Consider the following 18,736-nt stretch of genomic DNA (forward strand, 5'->3'; position numbering starts at 1 on the left):
GAAATTAAACCCCAACTGATGGCATATAATTGCCAAGTGAAAGAACTACTGGGTGCACAAGTGACAAGTCCGAGGCTGAGGAGCTCACTCACACACACACCCTGTCTACACCAAAACTACAAGCGTTCACCGCACACGCGTCGCCGCCGCTTTTAAGCTTTTGCGAAATTGCTTTCTTTTGCCGCGGAGAACCGCCTTATCTGAACTACGCGCCTGAAATCCTTCTAGGCGGGCGTACACAATATCAAGCGTTTCGAGAAATGCCCGTGGAGTAGAACTATGGGAAAATTCGGAGCCCGCGATGTCGATATCGTCGCCGTTGTGTTAGTACGCCGTCGCGTACTGCAGTCCCCCGTTGGGGGAGGGGGGGGGGGGGCGGTCTTACTACGATAACATGGCGACAGCGTTTACACTCTATACATTTACGCGAGGCTCGAGTATTTGGGGATAATGCTGCCGTTGGTGTGCCCCTTTGTGCCTGATATTATCGCCCGTGACGCCAGCGAGTGAGATGGCGACAGGCATGACTGCTCAGTAAACAGGCGTCGGCGGCCATGTTTTGCTGGTTGAAGCGAACCCCCTTGTCCTTGACAGCGAGCGGGGAAATGCGAAAAAAAGGTTGTATCGGCCGTTTTGCCAGAACTAGCGACGAGTGTCGTCTGCGGTTTCCGGCAACTATTTTGCCATAATCGTGAGTTTAGCGAGGAAATGACTTTTGCTAGCCACAGAACACTACCACGCAGAAAGGGAATGCTTGAACATGTTTTTGTTCTGGATATATATCAGGGATATATATGAGAGAGAGAGAGAGAGAGATGAAGGTAGAGCGGAAGAGGGAATAGCATATAGTGTCGCAGGAGAATAAAGTAAACAAAGTTCCTAGTGGCCGATGGCTGCATGATCTTTTCTGGGATCACTAGTCCGTAATATGATACCTCTTTGTACACAGTAGTTTCTCCTTAATTTAAGTGTGTGAACGATTTCTTTAGTTATCATTGGCCTCATCTGACTAAAAATATATAAAAGATGTGTGTTGGTTTCATGAAACTGGAACTCAGAGTCAGTTCTTGTATAAAACACTGCTCAGTGTAGGCTTTGAAAAAGGACCCTACTTTGGGGAGTTGTATCTTCTTTCTCAATAAAATGATGCAACATGTTTTTAATGGAAATGAATGCCGAAATAGAGTATAACAGGTTACCTAAATTTAAAAAAAATCGAGGGTGGTGTTTTTTTTTTATTCGCATCGGAATGTTTCTTTGTTTGATTTTTTTTCCATGTTTGACTAAATATATTCTAACTATTGTATCACACAGATACCTTAGTTATTTTTTAAATATTAGCTATATATTAGTAGAATAATATCTGCAAATTATATCATAATGATTAAATTATTTCATGAGATACAGACCTCCAAATTTTGCCATTTGTCGTTCGAGCAGGCATGTTTGTCAATTTTTAGAAAAATAAATAAGTTTTGAATAAATATGATTACTTTATATTACAAGCAAGCTATACCCATAGTTTGTGCCTAAAACGTATTAGAGTTCTCCTAATGTTATCGCTTTAGTTATTCACTCTCAAACGGGCCCCCTCCATCAGTGCACGTTAATGCAACTGTCCACCACCTCATGCCTTACGATTTTTCCTGTCCCCAAGTATTTTTTCTAGTCAAAACTAAGTTTGGATTCGTTAATACCAGACACTAGACAATACCATATAAAAACATCAGTTGATTTGAAAATGTCGACTAGCCATCCTTTGGTCGATCTTATCTGAAATCACCCATATCTTCAATTTCGGAGTTTTTTTACATATACACCTGATCCTTGGCTGAGAATCAAATTCTAAGTGCTTTCAGCCATGTATCTACATTTGTCTGGCGCTGTAAAACCTTCATTACTGTTCCGCCATAAATGCATAATTATCGCATGCCGGATCTTGCAGCTAGGAATCTGCACGTCTCGCCACTTTTGTAAGTGTGTTCAGCTGTATAAAACTCGTCAAACAAGATACAGAGAGCAATAAAGACGCAATAGAATTTAGTTTGAATTCAGAATGGCGCACTTGCGTGCAGGCGGAAGCGGTCATCTGAATGCCCTTATTTTCCAGATTTGATGGGGAGCATTAGCAGATTGCGTTTAGTAAAACAAAAAATATTATCAAGTGTGCGGTATAGAAAACGGGTCATTCATGTGTGTGACAAGCTGGGCTTGGATGAGCCTGCATGAGCTCTAGCCACGTAATTAGAAATGTCAAAATGATACTGTAAAAACACACACCATTTCACATATTTAGGGAAGCGTACCTCCGATACGAGAAGCGTACTAACAGATGCCGAGGTTTCCCATTAAGGCGCTACTCCTTTACACACACGAGCAACTGAGCAAGCACTTTTAATAAAAAAGAACAAACAAACCTCGCAGAGCTTAAAGACGAGGAAGGTAATGCGAAGGGCTGGTAAATAGTGGGAAGCAAGACCGCTGCTGGAAAGGAGAAAAAAGATAGCGTTAATTAGAGCCGTGGGAGCGGGGCCAGCCGTTGTATCGAAGACCGGCACTCATGGCTGATTTTGAGCTTCAGTTGCGGGTTTCAGTCTATGAGGGGGCCTCAAACCTGAATGTTTATCAGTCCATACCGCATTGATAGTCCTGTGTGAAACTTGTCGATGCAAAAATGTTTTTGTGTCAACACAAAAGCCTGCCACCTATTCAGAGCAAACACTAATGAGATTTTTATATTGAATTGGCACTTTCCACAATAATTATTTTATGTCTGTAGACAATTATTTAAGTCACCCCGTATTCTTGTTCATAAACAAATAGCGGGAGTCAAATAGGGTCACTGAATTATTTGTATCTGCAATGAAAGCAAACTTACCAGAATTGAGTAAAGGTATGCCATGCCTCCTTTGATATAAAGAAATGTTTATATGACGCAGCAAAACATGTGCACATAGCTGAACATCCCTTACTTTAGCAAGGCACTCCATTGTTATAGTAAAACAAATCACGTGAAAGAGGAGATGGAACAAATAGTTTTCCAAATGCCGGCAGCCGGAACTTTCAGGGCCACTGGAATACAAAAAAAAAAGAAAACCTACAACGTATATATTTAATGTGTACAGCATTCTAACTGGCGTAAATTAATTATTTTATTTTATTTTATTTTATCAACGTTTATTTTTAAACTAATCTAAAATTACTAACTTGGCCTCTTGAGAAAGACTGATATTTACGCTTATGGAGCGATTTTTTTAAACATCTGTTAAAATTAATTTTTTGAGCTGAACCTTTTTCTGGAGATAATTGCATGCTTTTCTCACGTCTAACAATTTTGCATCATTTTATGTCATTTATTTTGCATTGCCGTCGACATTTCTTGAAACAAAAAAAGGAAAAAACGCAATTTTTGTTCTAAAAAAAAAAAAAATTTGTACATTCTCGAAATTTCCCTTGATGAACCCTTCAAAACCGGTAATTAAAAAAGGAAACTCACATTGCATTATATTTTTCTAAATCTAAAAAAAAACTGAACTTTTCGTCAGGTCTATGTTGCAGTCAATTACCGTTGGAAGACTTCTGTCTCAAGGACTAGAGGTACTCGAACTGCGCCTGCGCAGTTTCCGCACTTGGTCGCACCCAGCTACCATAAAGTAATATACAAAAAAGTGGGATTTGTAGTGGTGATGCGACTGATATTGCCTATGAAAAGTGAACTTTGCCTGCGCGCTTTTTTTTTTAGGGTGTTGTGCTTGGTTTATTGCGCGCTGCACTTTTCTACCTTCCCAGGGTATTACTTTTATTTGGGTAGTCTGCTGAGTGGGCGCGGCGAAACCGCCGTGAAAATGACACCTAATCTGCTCTTCCTGCTTGTCGTACAGAAGGTGCTCGGCGGATCCCTTACTGCAGCCGTCGGGAACAAGCTTCCCGAGCGGGCTGTATCTGTATAAATGACAAGACTACCGGCTATCGAGAACAACGCATCGTCACCACTTCTACTTACGCGCATGCGCGAAGACGACACCGGAGCGCCAGTCAGGTACACTTTAGCATCGAGCCTACGCATGAAGACGCGAGCGATGGAGATAAGAACGCCAACTGCCACGGCCGGCTTCAGTGGGCGCGGCGAAACCGCCGTGAACATATCACCTAATCTGCTCTTCCTGCTTGTCGTACAGGAGGTGCTCGGCAGATCCCTCACTGCAGCCGTTGGTAACAAGCTTCTCTAGCGAGCAGTATCTGCTAAAATGACTAGACTACTGGCTATCCAGAACAACGCATCGTCATCACTTCTACTTACGCGCATGCGCGAAGACGACATCGGAGCACCAGTCACGTACATCGAGCCTACGCATGAAGACGCGAGCGATGTGTATAAGAACGCCAACTGCCACGGCCGGCTTCAGTGGGCGCGGTGAAACCGCCGTGAACATGTCACCTAATCTCCTCTTCCTGCTTATCGTTCAGCAGGTGCTCGGCAGATCCGTTACTGCAGTCGACGGTAAGAAGCTTCTCGAGCGAGCAGTATCTGCTAAAATGACAAGACTAATGGCTATCCAGAACAACGCATCGTCATCACTTCTTGCGCGCATGTGCGAAGACGACATCGGAGCTCCAGTCAGGTACACTTTAGCATCGAGCCTACGCATGAAGACGCCAGCGCTGGATATAAGAACGCAAACTGCCACGGCCGGCTTCAGTTGACTGTGGCACTTTCACGTGCCCCTCTCTGCAGCTGCGTCCCCCATGCAACCTACCCCATTTGTTTCTTTTCTGAAAGACCATTTTTATAGATCATTTTTTTCTGAAAGATCATATCTATCATTTTTTTATGTCGGCAGCACTTGTGCGCAAGGTGGCAATCTAAATAGTTGAACCATGTTCCCGCATGTTGAATAGTGTCCCGTGATTTCTGTGGCGAGGTGGAGAGGCGTAGTCGGCCGCGGGCGTGGTGACGGAGCGGAAGTATCCACGAGGCTTTTTTGGGCTGTGGCGCGCGGCGAAAGGAGTCAATAAATGACTACGTGTTGAAGAACCGGTGCATTGGGTCATTCTACAAGACGGGTAGCAGCAAAAGCCATCCCACACTTGCGCCTATACGTGTTAGGCTACTCGTGTGGGAGGATCTCTGGAAACTGGGTCAGTTTTCGCTTTTCACGTAATCATCTTCACATTTTATTATTAAATATGTTTCACTGCACGCGAAAGCGTCTCGAAGCAACAGGCGCAGAGAAAGGCTTTTCTACTTTTTTTCGGAGCCGCCTAACGCCCCCCCCCCCCCCCCCCCACACACACACACAACACACTACAGCAGGGCCTCGCCTACGGAAGACGGCGACAAAAGCGTGAGTGAAGTCGGCGTTTTGCCTATCATCGCACCCACGGAGGAGCTTACCGCCAGAAACAAGGAACTAAACTCCAAGCCCAGGTTCTTAGTTCCGGAAGACGAATCATTAGAGGGGCTCTATCAGAACTAAGAATAGCCATGGCCAGGCTTCTTCAGTTACAACAGGAGCAGATGGCGCGCTCAAGTTCCGCTCCTGCTGCAACATCCCCGGCCTTAAGGACCTCCTACCGTATCTCGCTTAGCCTTCCGAGTTTTCCGGGGTACGCGGATAAGAATCCAGTGGCAATGTTTGTCTCGGAACTATGGGACTACCAATCGGCGTCGCCAATCGATGAGGAAACATTGCTCACTCATTATTTTGCCAGTCGCACTGACTGGTATCACTGAAAAAAAAAAGTATAAAAAACAAAAATTCTGAACTATGGTGCACTTTGTTCTCTCAAAAATAAAACAAACAAAAAAACTGTCCGTCTATTTTCCCGCCAATTACTCGGAGAGCCAATCACCGCAACTTATAGAGGCAGCTCAGCGAATGACGGTGCCGAAACATTTGTTTAGACGAAAAAGCGCTGTTTGAGTGCAATGCAAGCGTGACTTTTTACATTGCTTAATGTCACTACTCAGACTGCGTTTTTTCATCTAAATATATCTTTCGGCATCGCCATTCGCTTAGCTGCCTCCGTAAGTTGCGGTGATTGGCTCTCCGAGTGTTGTGTGGGAAAGTAGACGCCCGGGATTTTTTTAGAGTGTTGCGCGTATCAGCGCGGAATTTCTGCCAGCGGATTACCTAATCCGAATGCAGGACGAGCTCCGTGCTCGCAAACAGAACACGCAGGAGTCTGTCATAGAGTTTGTAAGGGCCTTTTAAGGGCTCTATGACACCTCTGACACGGCGGTCCAGGATATGGAAAGAGTAGCACGGGCCATCAGTTAGAGCCACACGCGCTTTCATCCACATCCCAGGAGGCTTAGCTTCAGGGAACTAGAGGAGATAGCACGAGCAGCATCGACACTTCAAGTAGACTTACTTTTATGACATTAGTACCGCCCCCCCCCCTCCCACCTTCTTCATAAAAAAGCACAAACATTGAAACAACCTTCGCTTGGTCTCAACAAAGAATGACCAAATCGTCAATGAGTCTTAGAAATCGGCCGCATTGCTGGTTTGCGAGCACTTGATTCTCGCGAATATAAATATGGAGAATGCTTGGATACAAGCTTGCGTATGCAGAATGTCTTAGCGAGGAGCCGTCTCACAACCCTCAGCAAGTAGACGGGCCAAATGCGGAAACACAGGACGGATCACTTCCTGTTCAGTGCTCGCACAGCCAATGAATTGTGAGGGTGTGATAAAGGTAATATTTATACACCAAGAATCGGGGTGTGTCTATGCACCGTAGGGTGTGCATTATTTAAATGACTGTGGTTGGGTAAGTGACTAATAATTTAATGAGTGGCATCACCACCGTGACCCTGGATAAAAAGACGATCAATCCTGCCACGGTATAATCTGTGCTACGTGTTCCTATATGCATTGTGGTAAGTTGCTGCTATGCCGCCTCTCGAGTTGATCTGTTCACGCTACTAGTGGGGCGACAAGATTTGATACTCGCACAGCCGGCATTTCGTCCATTGAGAATATGCTTCAAGAAGGCAGCTTTAACACAACTGATGAGATGGCCTACTTCGTAACGCACTTCAACGACGAGACAGATGAGTTGTCTACATACCGTTTCCAGAGAAGAAGCGAGTGTTACTAGTTTTAGTACTGAGCGCAGGAACAATTTAAGTGTCAGGAACGACCGGCACACCAAATGCCGTAAACACACTGTCAAACGAAGATTTAATGAAAGCACTGATGACTTTTTTTTTAATGACATCGAATAAAATAGTAGGATTGTTTTTATTTCTACTACAGGCACCAGAATGAAGGTGAAATCATGCAGACATTCCTTGTTCAGCTACGACCGCAAGTAGAGAAAGGTATAATCGGTAGCATGTTGAATCGAATAATTTGCGACCGTCTGGTATGGGGATAAAAAAGTGAAGACGTGCCTAAGCTGGTTCTTGGCTCGGAGCGATGTAATGCTGAAGCAAGCAGAGGCCATCGTATTTTTTGTTTACCGAACCTGCCGCTAATAACGTCATGGCCATGAAGGTGACGCGGTCAGAGGAGACTGAAGTCAACGCTGCCATACCGGACAGATGGCGCCGAAAAATATGTAACAAGGCTCTTCGGAAGCGCAGGGACTTCTGATCACCCGATTGCTGTCCACGTCGTGGCTCAAAATCAGATTCTGCAGACTCTTGCAAGTTCAGATGTGCCAAGTGCTTTCACTGCGGGAGAAATTGGCAATTTGGCGCGACAGTGCACAGGGCGACAATCATAAGACATGAACAAGGTGGGCGGCGGTGCTCGGTGCAGTCTGACTTCTAAAGCACTGGTGGAACTAAAGCTTATCAGACGCCAACGAAGGTTATCTGCTGACACTGCATTGCTGGCTTAAGAAAGGCAAAATAACATAGGTTTTAGAACCTATGCCCGGAAGTTCGTCTGGGGATGCATACCCCTCGTCAAGCAAGTCGACACTGCGTAACCCGTAAGGTTTGTGCCGCAAGGCGTCTATAAAAATGCAAGAGCATGTGGCCGAAGCACTGGAGTCCGTCTTGTGTGTTTTCAGAGAAGGCATCTTGAGCGGGGTGAGCTCAACATAAAGTCAGCTATGAAGGCAATATTGTGGACGGAAAACTGTTTGTGCAGCAATTTTCGGAGCTGTCCAAAATATTATGTCCACTTGTAAATGCCCATGGAAATTGTTTTTTACTGAAAGCGAAGAATGAAGTGCACTGGTGTTTTGTCTTGCCTTCAAGCTGAAATTTGGAGAAGGTTCGTCAGTGTAAGCTGGTCTTAGTTTGCGGGTTGATAATTTTTAGCGTTGGTTATGGTTGTCAAGTTTGAAGTACTTGAGATTCTGGTTGATGACCTTGAATGGGTTCTGTTAGGCCTGTTAAAGCGGTTTCTTTTACCACTTTAACACGTGAGTACAGGCTTTAAGCTCGGAACTGATGCAGGTACGGTTATTATTAGCTTCCCGTGATGAACTTATAGACCCTCTTTAAGATGTTTTCTGAGACTGTGAACGAAGTTTCTGAGATCTGAATTTAAAGAAGGAGAAAACTCAGGCGATGTAGTATGAAGGAATTCACCTGGCAGACGTACTGTGGTGCCATCTGCAAAAGCAGTGGCAGATACCCCTGTATCAACATTTATCGTAGAACTGATTGCTAGTAGAACAGCAGGTAGAGGCCTCGGTCCAGGGAGTGGAGCTGTGAGCACGTAGTAAAATTTTCAGTTATCTATGAAATCGGTTAACTATTCCATTCCCGGCAGGATGCTATGCTGTTGAGCGAATACGGATCTCACCAAAATTTCGCGTAAGGTCTGCAAAGAGGAGAGGCTTAAAGCGGTGATTGCTATTCGTAGTGAACACAGATGGCACCCTGAAACGGGACAGCCCACTTTCTGACAAAATTTCGGCAACGCCGGACGCGGTGATGTCTGAAATTGGGATTGCATCAAGCCATCGTGCGAAGCTGTCTACACGAGTCAAAATATACGTTCAAGCACTTAAATTAGGAAAGGAGGTAATAAAGTCTAAATTAATGCAGTAAAACGTCTAGTGGTTGTCGGAAAAATTACAATTGGCGTTACGGTGTGAAGATTAATCTGCAACTTTTGACAGGAAGTGCATATACTTGTCCAATTTCGGATATCCGTGTCCCTCGTCGATCAGAAGAAATTTCAGTCATCCGTTTTTGCGTAGCTATATTATTCCGTGATATAACAGATTTTATCGGGAATTCAAGACCTTCTTGCGAAAGGTGGATTGAAGGTACGACCGTAGGCTCCCTGTAAAATATCACAAACAAAATATTTGTCCGTGGTACAAACATTTAAGCCCGAACCACATAGGGCGAATTGGCGACGTATTTACGGGCGTTTTGGCGGGCGTAATCCCGACGTACAGCGGGCGTCGAGACGACCGCTTCCTCGGTCTGCGTAAATACGCGCATTCCCGGGGATCTGACCAGGACAGATCTCGACGCCTCGACGTATTTTGACGTTGCTGGAATTAGCTTCGAACAGCCAAGGCGCCGAACTGGTCGAGGTGCACCGGAGAGTAGGCCTCGCTGCTTTGTGGTTTTTGTTCACCTCATTTCATTTCATTTATTAGTTCCCCTTAAGACCCACAAGGGGTATTACAAAGGAATGGGGGGGGGGGACATTGGCAAGAAACACAATACAATAATGCCACAAGAGAAAAAAGAAGAATGAATTCGATGGGCGTATCACAGGCGTAGGTAACCAATAACAGCTTCGGCGAATTCTTGAGGGTCTCTTATCGTGGCAACGGCTTCTGGTAACATGTTCCAATTTTTAATGGCGAGCTGCATGGGTGAAAACTTGTAAATATTAGTCCTGGGAATGTCTAGGTGAAGTTTGCAGGAGTGGTCAAGTCGGCGAGAAATGAATGAGGCAGGTACACAATAAATAGACTTACAAGTTGGGGAGTGATAGAAAAGTTTATGGCGTAGTTTTAGTTGGCATTCATCTCTACGTTCTCTTAGAGGAGGAAGGTGGAGAATTGACTTCAAAGAGGTAACGCTTCAGAGTGGTTATAACTTATCAGAATGAAACGTGCAGCTAATTTTGGATTGATTCTAACTCTTTTTCAAAGAAGACTTGGTGGGGGTTCTAAATAGCAGAAGCATGCTCTAAATTGGGGCGTATTAAAGCGTTATAAGCTACAAGTTTAGTTTCTTCAGATGCGAGATATAAAGTAGGACGAAGATAATTAAAGGATTTGTTAGCTTTAGCGGCTGTATGATTGATGTGACATTCCCAAGAGAGGATACGGGTTAGAAAAACTCCTAGGTCTTTATAATTCATAACATGTAAGTACCTACTGTAATGGTTCCTGCAATCTGCAACGAAAGACTAATACGAGAAGTATTCGCAAATCCTTGCTTTTGGCAGGTAAAATCAAGACTATCACGATACAAATAAAAAAAGCTGCTCTGGGTGGGAATCGCCGAGCTCATGCTGCCACCCAACGGACGGTATGCACTCTAAAAGAAGCCCGTGCGTTTACTTTCCCGCACAACTCTCAGAGAGCCAATCAACGCAACTTACGGAGGCAGCTCAGCGAATGACGATGCCGGAACATACGTTTAGACCAAAAACCCCGTCTGAGTTGTGACATTAAGCAATTCAAGCGTGACGTTTTGCATTGCTTAATGTCACAACTCAGACTGCGTTTTTTGGTCTAAACATGTTTCGGCATCGTCATTGGCTGAGCTGTCTCCGTAGGTTGCGGTGATTGGCTCTCCGAGTGTTCTGCGGGAAAGAATACGCACGGTTTATTTTTTTTTAGAGTGTGTATGCTTTCATCCTTCGTCTGTTCAGTGTTTTGTAAAGCGTGTAAATAAATGTGTTGCTTTCGAAGAGACAGGGGCGCGAAGGTTATTTGGTGTTATAGTTTGCACGAGTACTCCCACTAGGAAAGCATCTTGTGAAGCCACATGCCTCTGCTTCGCGCAGCATGAGTTCGCGGGGTGGCCTGAGGATGGGAATTGTTTCGTTGCTAACGAAGCATAGCAGTCCCGTGACACCACCTTCGCGAACACGGAAAGCCCCCACCTAATCTCATACTGAGCTCTCGCACAAGTATTGTCGAAAGCCGCGCCCTCACATTTTGTTGAGCATTGAATTATTTTAATTGTAGCTTCCTCAACTACGCGTCCCTCCATGAAATTCTTTTCTGTGTGTGGAACAGCCTACACATTAGCACAAATGCGCGTTTGGCAGCTGCCGTTTTAACTGGTGGTATTTTGTAAATGTTTATCTTGCTTAAGAAAGTGGAAAAGAAAAATATGTACGGAAAAAAAGTTTGATGAAAAGCACAAGCGGAAATTGCAAGCCTGTTTCAAATTTCGAGAAAAAAAAAGAAAAAAAAAAAAGGCTGGAGTTGCATTTAAAAATTTTGGTTCTTCCTTCCTGGAATCAATTTTCTGCATACTGTTATACATAACTTGTGATATAAGTAACTCTGTCCTACCTCTTAGGATACTGAACAGTTAATTTATGAACTCTTGATTTCCCTCAGTGAGCCTCAGTTTCGTACAAAGGCGATAGAAATCGCTGAGGGACCGGTTTACCCTGTACGTGGCCGAGGTGGGGAAGCAGTAGAGGAGCGGTGGTGGGGCAGAGGACACCATATCCGATGTCACGCTGCCCTACTTCAATCAGATGCTGTTCGTGAGGGAGACTGTCGCCCATCGCCAGTAAGTGTATTTTTTACATTTCTGGAGTTCCGCCTAGAGGGGGGCATACTGAGATAAATCGAGGTCTCTCATGGGCATTTTTAAGGAATGCTGCGGAAACAAGGGTAGTTACATATACTAAGCAATCCAGTACAAAACACATTCCCTAGAATACTTTTCTGCAGGACCCTATGGAAATATGGCGGTGCCCGTGGGTGGATGAAGGGCGAGGCACACCACAACAAGATTGTGCAGATGACCTGCTGGAGCGCATTGCCGACCTCTACGAAGCACCGGATCCAAGAGGATGTGTGGACACAGTGCTCGTGGAGGACGTGCACTGCGCAGACAGCCCCGCAAGCACCTCTAGTGCTGCCAATGGGAGCTCTTCGGAATGTGTTGAGGTGCCAGCGAGCCCCAGCACTGCTCCCAACCCCGGAAAAAGAACGAGTTTTTGTAACGCTCAAAGCAACCCCCTCCCCCCCCCCCCCCCAAAAAAAAAAAAAAAAAGAAAGTGCAGGATGTGGTCGCGGAAGAATTGGAAGGCATTAATGCTAGACTGAAAAACCACCAGGGGATAGACTCACACGAGTACCTCCTGCTGTCGCTGGCCGACCCAATGCGGCAAGTTGACCCCTCACGGGTCCCAGACTAGCGAGTAGCTGTTTTGGAGCTGGTAGAAGAATGCATGCCAGGAGCTGCAAAAAATAGGCCAGGAGTTGCAAAAAATAACTAAAAGATGTTCTTTTGCGATGTCAAGGAAAAAAAAGTAATTGACATAAGCTTATGTTAAGTATTGTTTTGATGTTTTAAGGTTACTTTTTTCTATATTTCTAACATTTCCTACCTCATGTTTAGAAATAACCAGTGTTTTTTTCAATATTCTCATACAACTGTGTGAAAATTCTGGTGCACACACTACACATGTCTAAAAGTTGAAATTTTACCCAGTGCAGACTATACATTTTTTTTTCTAGACTCTCCACTGCGACAAGACATGGAATTTTATGAGTAACAGAGTATATTCATGTTGTTTCGTGTATGATTCAAGCTTCTGCGTAAGCGAATACAGCAGGGATTTGTGAAGGGCGCTGGGTACGATACTTTTAATGCGCTAGCCCTGGTACAAGAGCTGACCTCGGATGGTTTTTACATTTGTATTAGGCACCGAGTGTGGACCAAAGCCCAGAAAATATGGTAATGTTTTCTTTTTTTCGTTTAGGGGGAGATGGGGGGTGGGAGGGAGGGTGGGTGGGTAAGGGTAGGGTCTTGGCAAGCTGCATTTCGGTGGCTGTTTGCTCGTATACTTTTACCAATTGAATAACAATAAAGAAAGTGAAGTACAGATTTTTCTTTATTTTACAGAACAAACAGAAGGATTTTCAGAACTAAAAAAGACAAGACATGGTCCCGTTCTGAGAGCAAGGTCTTGCAACTGGAGCAAACACTGCAAACTATACAGTACTCACTAAAAATACAGTCATCATCTTCACTAATACCTGGAAATGCAGGTTACAAAAGTAAGAAATTTTACAGGTGCAAAAATAAATTGACATAAAGAGGCAAGAACAATTTAAACATTGGTTTCGTTTCACAATGCTGAGCACACCAAAATCGCCATTTACTACCTAACACAGTTTTAATAAAACAAAATTTGCGTCGATGTTGGCACAGTGGAATCTGCCTGGGGTCAACTGTACTGGACAGCAAAAGAGAAAGCGGTGAAGGTTGAATGAGCCATTCTAGTTAGGACTTCGAAAGAGTTCCAGTGACGAAAGTGCTGTGCCCTTTTGCGCCATAATCGAAAGTCTGCAATATCTTGCGCTGCAGTGACATTTTTGCTAAAAATTTTGCCACGCCTGCACAAACGTAAGCAAAGCAAAAAAAAAAAAAAAAGAAAAAAAAAACGTTTATTGTTTAACTATTAGGAAAGTTGGAGGAAAGGAAAATAAGTACAAATATGTATTTCAGAGCGTATCTACTCACCACATAGTTTGTTTTATTTTGGGTCAGAGTACAGTGGAAGGCTCCAGCACACACAACTATGAACACACTAAAAGCGTGAGTCACGCGACATTTGCTACGGCTGCACTTGATTCATTTAGTCAACGAAAGACCACGCACAGAAAGATGGACGAAGCCATTGAAGTAGGTTAATCCCATTGGCTCGTAGCAGCAGCTGCGCTTTAAATTAAAGGGAAACTGGGGCGGTTCTGTATTTCAATAAAAACACTTAAATCGTCTTCATTTGGCCTCTAGGATCACGAACACCGAGATCATTTTTCATTTTGGTGCACAAAGGTTACAAAAATCACTTTCAAAGTACCGCTAAAGCCCCTCCTTCCCAAAGTGTTGCATCATGAAAGTAGTTTTCAGAATCTGTAGTGCCTATCAAAGCTATGCACGCGCGCTTTCCTTGTTTTCTAAAAAGGTAAAGGACGTCGTTTCTCATATCAGTGCAGGGGAATATACGTTTGCCATTGCACACGTTGCCCACATGAGCGACACGCACTTGGCGGCCGAAATATCCTTCTACGATGCAACGACTGGATTGCGGTTTTTCGTGTTTTCTCACGTTTGGTTACATCTTCGGGGAAAACGAACGTGGTGTTCAAATTCAGGAATAAAAATAATCTAAAATTCACCTCTAACTCGGTTTTTTTTTTTTTTTTTTACTGCATCATTTTCTTTTTAAGATGAAATGAAGTATTGAGATTGCTTGTTAACCGCGCTGGTAGGTTGATGTGCTGAAGAATTGATTGCCGACATATTCTAAATTTCCAGACAATGTCAGTGATGTGAGGGACTAAAAGTTGCGAGAAGACACTGCCAAATTGTAGGACGGCTACTGTGAGGAGAGAGAACCAGGGTCTTGTACTCCTGGCAAGATCATTTAATTATACTTGTCTCCCGCATGCCTCCGTGCCGCCTCTCACCAGCGCATACGTGGCGAGCTTCACCGCTTTGCACCAGAGTGCTAGGTGCAGCAGCTGACTTAGGTGAGCTTCTGGGTTAGCACTATAGGTTCATTAATTAGGCACAGTACTATTTAAGGTCTACTTTTTCTATTTCTTTTTGTTTTGTCAGAATGGTAAGTTGATCTTCAATTTAAAAAAAAAAAAAAACTGTGCTGATAAAAACACCGGGTCTATATGGGAATACATAGTATTCAAGGTTGTTGCTGTGAAGCTGTCGATCGAAAAGGCAGCAAAATTTCACTCTTCGCTGGGTCCAACGCTGGTAAGAAAGCGTGTCACTTGCACAAGTGAAGGTTTTCATAATATTTGGCGGTGGCTGCTTTAGAAATTCATAATGATGAAGTTTTGTTGATACATGAGCTGTTTTTTGCAACCATCTTACATAACTTACATACACAAGTTAAATAAACTATCAGCTGCGAAAGAGGGAGGGGAGAGAAGCTTTATCCCAACTGAAGTGTTGCACTTCGACTCATTTTTCATTAATATTTTAGTACCCATAGTAAATGGAATCTTCTCTGACTAGAGGCTCATTTCTAAAAAAACACTATATCTTCCTTTGGTGTCCTATCCATTCTCATTACAAAAGTTTATAAATAATATGCTCCAGTATCAAAGAACCTTCAGTCGTTATCAAAGATGAACTCATTTAGCGATGTAATTAGTTTTTTTTTTAAATTTGCAAGTGATCCGCTGACTAATGTTGGCCAGTGACTGCCCCAAACCAATGTTTTGTCTGCTACAGAACCTGCTACGAAAGGTTGGATGCCGCTTTCATCACTGGAGCTCTTAACGATTCTTTCAACATCAGATCTGGAACGCTTTACTTCATTATTGCACCTTTCAGCACAAGACTTCTCTGGATATTTTTTTTTCTGAATATTTTCTTTGTCAACACCTGGCAACTTCCACTGCCACTTAACCTCCCCTGGTGGACTTGAGAACTAATGGGTGTATACTTTTCTAGCTGCCCCGAACTAATCTGAGAATTTGCGAGCAAATGTCGGCTGCATAGAGAAGAGCAGCTTCTTCGGTGCTTCCGGCGTTTCCGCTCTCCAGGACCCTTCTGTAATGTTCCCAAAGCAATCATCCCCATCTGCATAGCGTTCGGGACGCTCGCGGTGTTTCAGCAGGTAGTTGTGCAACACACACGCGGTCTTGACGACGTAGTCCACATTTTGTAGAATCAGGTTAATCGTCCGAAGCAGGACTCTGCACCGAGCAGCCATGATGTGGAACGCATTTTCAGTGCAGCTTCTGTGGGGTGGAAGAATGAATGTGAAAATATTTTGTAATTCGTGTTGTCACAGTTATTACTGCATGCAATGTAAGCTAACCAACTGGTTATCTGGGCATACCTTCCTCAGCTGAGCCTGTAGTTGAACACCCGCTTTTCCACGGTCGGGTCCTTTGCAGGACATGGCCACAGAAAATCGGGCCGAAGTTGGAATGCTCCGTCCCTGACGAAGACCTGCGGGGCTAGTCGACGATTCTGGCACCGGGGGAGCTTGCCCAGGTCGGGGAGGTTGAGGGTGCCGTTCTCGAGGGCTTGCCCAAAATCAGATGCCATGAACACTCCCCCATCGCTCTGCTGTCCCTAGGCCCCGACGTCGATCAAAACAAAGTGGTAGTCACTATCGACATACACCATCAGCACTATGAAGAAGGTGTGCTGAAAAGAGTGAGGCGTTGTTGTTAACGAAACTGCTCATGATAACATTACACAAAGCATCACATGTTTGCTTAACTTTTGCTTGGAGATGGTCAACTGAATAATGTTTTCACATTCATCATTATTTGCAGCTGCAGTGCCACAATCATTTTCAGATATCATCAAGCTAACGATTCCTTTAGTATTCCTTATTAGAATGCGAACTCGAGCCCCGATTATTTCTAAAGCGTGGGTTTAGATTTTTAGCAGAAGCTACAAATGCGAGCTGCATGCTTTCAACTTCGCTGCCAAGCATGCTCGCTCGTGCGGTACAAGCACTGTTGAGGGCCGCATGCTCGCTCTTGTAGCGTCGGCTGCGTCTTTACATAATCAGAAGCAAAGTATGGGACAGCTTATACAAAATTTTAGCCCCTAAATTCATGCTGCATTTGTGCCCATTTTGTTATATTCATAAAAAGCGAAACATTGAAGAAAGCACTGTTGTATTCATGCCGTCTATGTTGAATACAATTCTTATGAAAACTTTTTCTGGCAGTTGCAATTTTCTTAATGGACTGCTATGTAGCAACTTCACTAAGAATGTGAGTAGACAATGCGTGCTTCAAATTTATTTATATATTTTTTCTATGAAACAAATTGACTGATACGCATGCAAAACCATGCACACAGATTCAGTCTTTGGCCCCAACTACACGAACTGCTTTTATGTGCTTCGCCAGTGTCAGTGTCTCTCAGCATTAGCATGTGCCTGATGCGAAATAAGGCAGTGCACTGGTTCTGGACAAGAAAGGTTCTTTAGTACTTATGAGCTCTTACGTTTATTGTTGCAGTACAGAAGCTGTACCATCAATCTCGATATATTTATAACTTGCTGCGTAGGCCACACAGAGACTGACTCGGAAGTTCTAGCAGTTGTACTTAGCCTTACGTCTGCCATGTACCAGTCTCCAATTTATCTCTGCACAGCAAGCCACATCCGGCACCGACACCGAAATCTGGCCGAAACAGATATGGGTACATTTCAAGAATTCCACGTGGTTGTTGCTTTAGGGATTCCTCAGCAAATTTCCTGTTACTTTTACACAAATCACATAAAGTTTGGGCTTTTAGAATTACTACAAGTTTCTGCTCACCTTCACTTTCATGTTGATTGTTACATTAATTTTGCAAAGCATTAATCACTATGATCCGTTTTACCATAAGATGGATTGCAGTAAAACTATAAGCACTTTAGCCAATCAAGTGCTCTGTGTATGTGAGGAGCCTTGAGTAGGCGTGTGTCCCTCTGGCCAGTTAGAAGGTCACAAGGCAAGACCGAACTCTGTATTGACTTCGGTGACTTTCAGCATCGGCTGTAATCCATTCTAAGCTGAACAGACTATAACAGTGGTCCCGGGGGTCAAAACGCATGTGCCTATACGGTATAATCTGTATTAGGGCTTCATAATATCTATAAAAAATTCAAAGTACAACAGTCATGCCCGAATTTTGATCATTTACAAACTACAAAGCTATATCTAAGACATGGTGACAAGTACCAGAGACATACCTTATAGTTGTAATAGGCGCCGCCAGAGTCCTTGTGGCAGGTGATCGCAACGTGCATTCCGGCCACGGCTCCCAGGCAGTTGGGAAACTGCCACCCCAGCGACAAGCCGTTTCCCATTTCGATCCATTCAGCCTCCATGGGGGGCTGTAGAATAGACATTCATCTATAAATTTACAAATCAGGCTATGGCTCACCAACAAAGCAAATTTTATTCACTATTAATTGGAATGAAAGTGGAGTTGGCAGTGAAGTGTGTTACAATACTTTTATGGCAGGATCCGACATTATGAATTCAGTCCTACCGTTACCAGTCCACTATCACTACCGATTACAACTGTCATATCACCTTGTATTAATGTTTACAACACCGCCCCGATTTACCCTAGACACCCTTCAAGTTTACAAGATTTCGGATGGCTGGAATTATTCTGAAGCATAATTACCATGTCGACGGCATGGATAGGCCTGGCAGGTTTCAGAGGCAATAGTCGTTCAAATGTGACGACTGCTGCTTGTACATGCAGAGAGCTGTTTGAATGTGAAGATGCACTGAACATGGACCGGGTGGTTTGTACCACATGGTGGTGCTCCCGCGTTAATGTTGGAACAATACAAACAAATGTTATTACAATAAGTCTTTTTTTAATTCACTTCCGGCGCAGGCGATGGTGGTTTGACGGCGACTTTTCTTTTTTCACGGCATCTATCGACATTTTCGGACAAATCGGGCGGGCAGGAGACACATGAAACCTGACCACGACGCCTTTCCTAGATCTTTCAGTGCAGCCCCAGTCTACACAATACCGCAAAACCTTGGGAAGGCAAGTTTCTAGGAAGAAAGCATAACAATACCCGGCCCGCATGAA

The 18,736-nt window shown here is 44.0% G+C and overlaps 2 pseudogenes; both read left to right on the forward strand.

Annotated features, from left to right (window-relative positions):
* The window catches only part of LOC121835857, a 177,008-nt pseudogene extending 169,264 nt beyond the window's left edge, over nt 1–7,744 (forward strand).
* A 2,575-nt stretch (nt 7,745–10,319) lies between these two features.
* On the forward strand, nt 10,320–12,234 carry LOC115312775 (annotated as a pseudogene).
* Nucleotides 12,235–18,736: the final 6,502 nt, after the last annotated feature.

This window comes from Ixodes scapularis, unplaced genomic scaffold, assembly GCF_016920785.2.
Source record: "Ixodes scapularis isolate PalLabHiFi unplaced genomic scaffold, ASM1692078v2 PGA_scaffold1__304_contigs__length_218370807, whole genome shotgun sequence".
NCBI classification, from domain to species: domain Eukaryota; kingdom Metazoa; phylum Arthropoda; class Arachnida; order Ixodida; family Ixodidae; genus Ixodes; species Ixodes scapularis.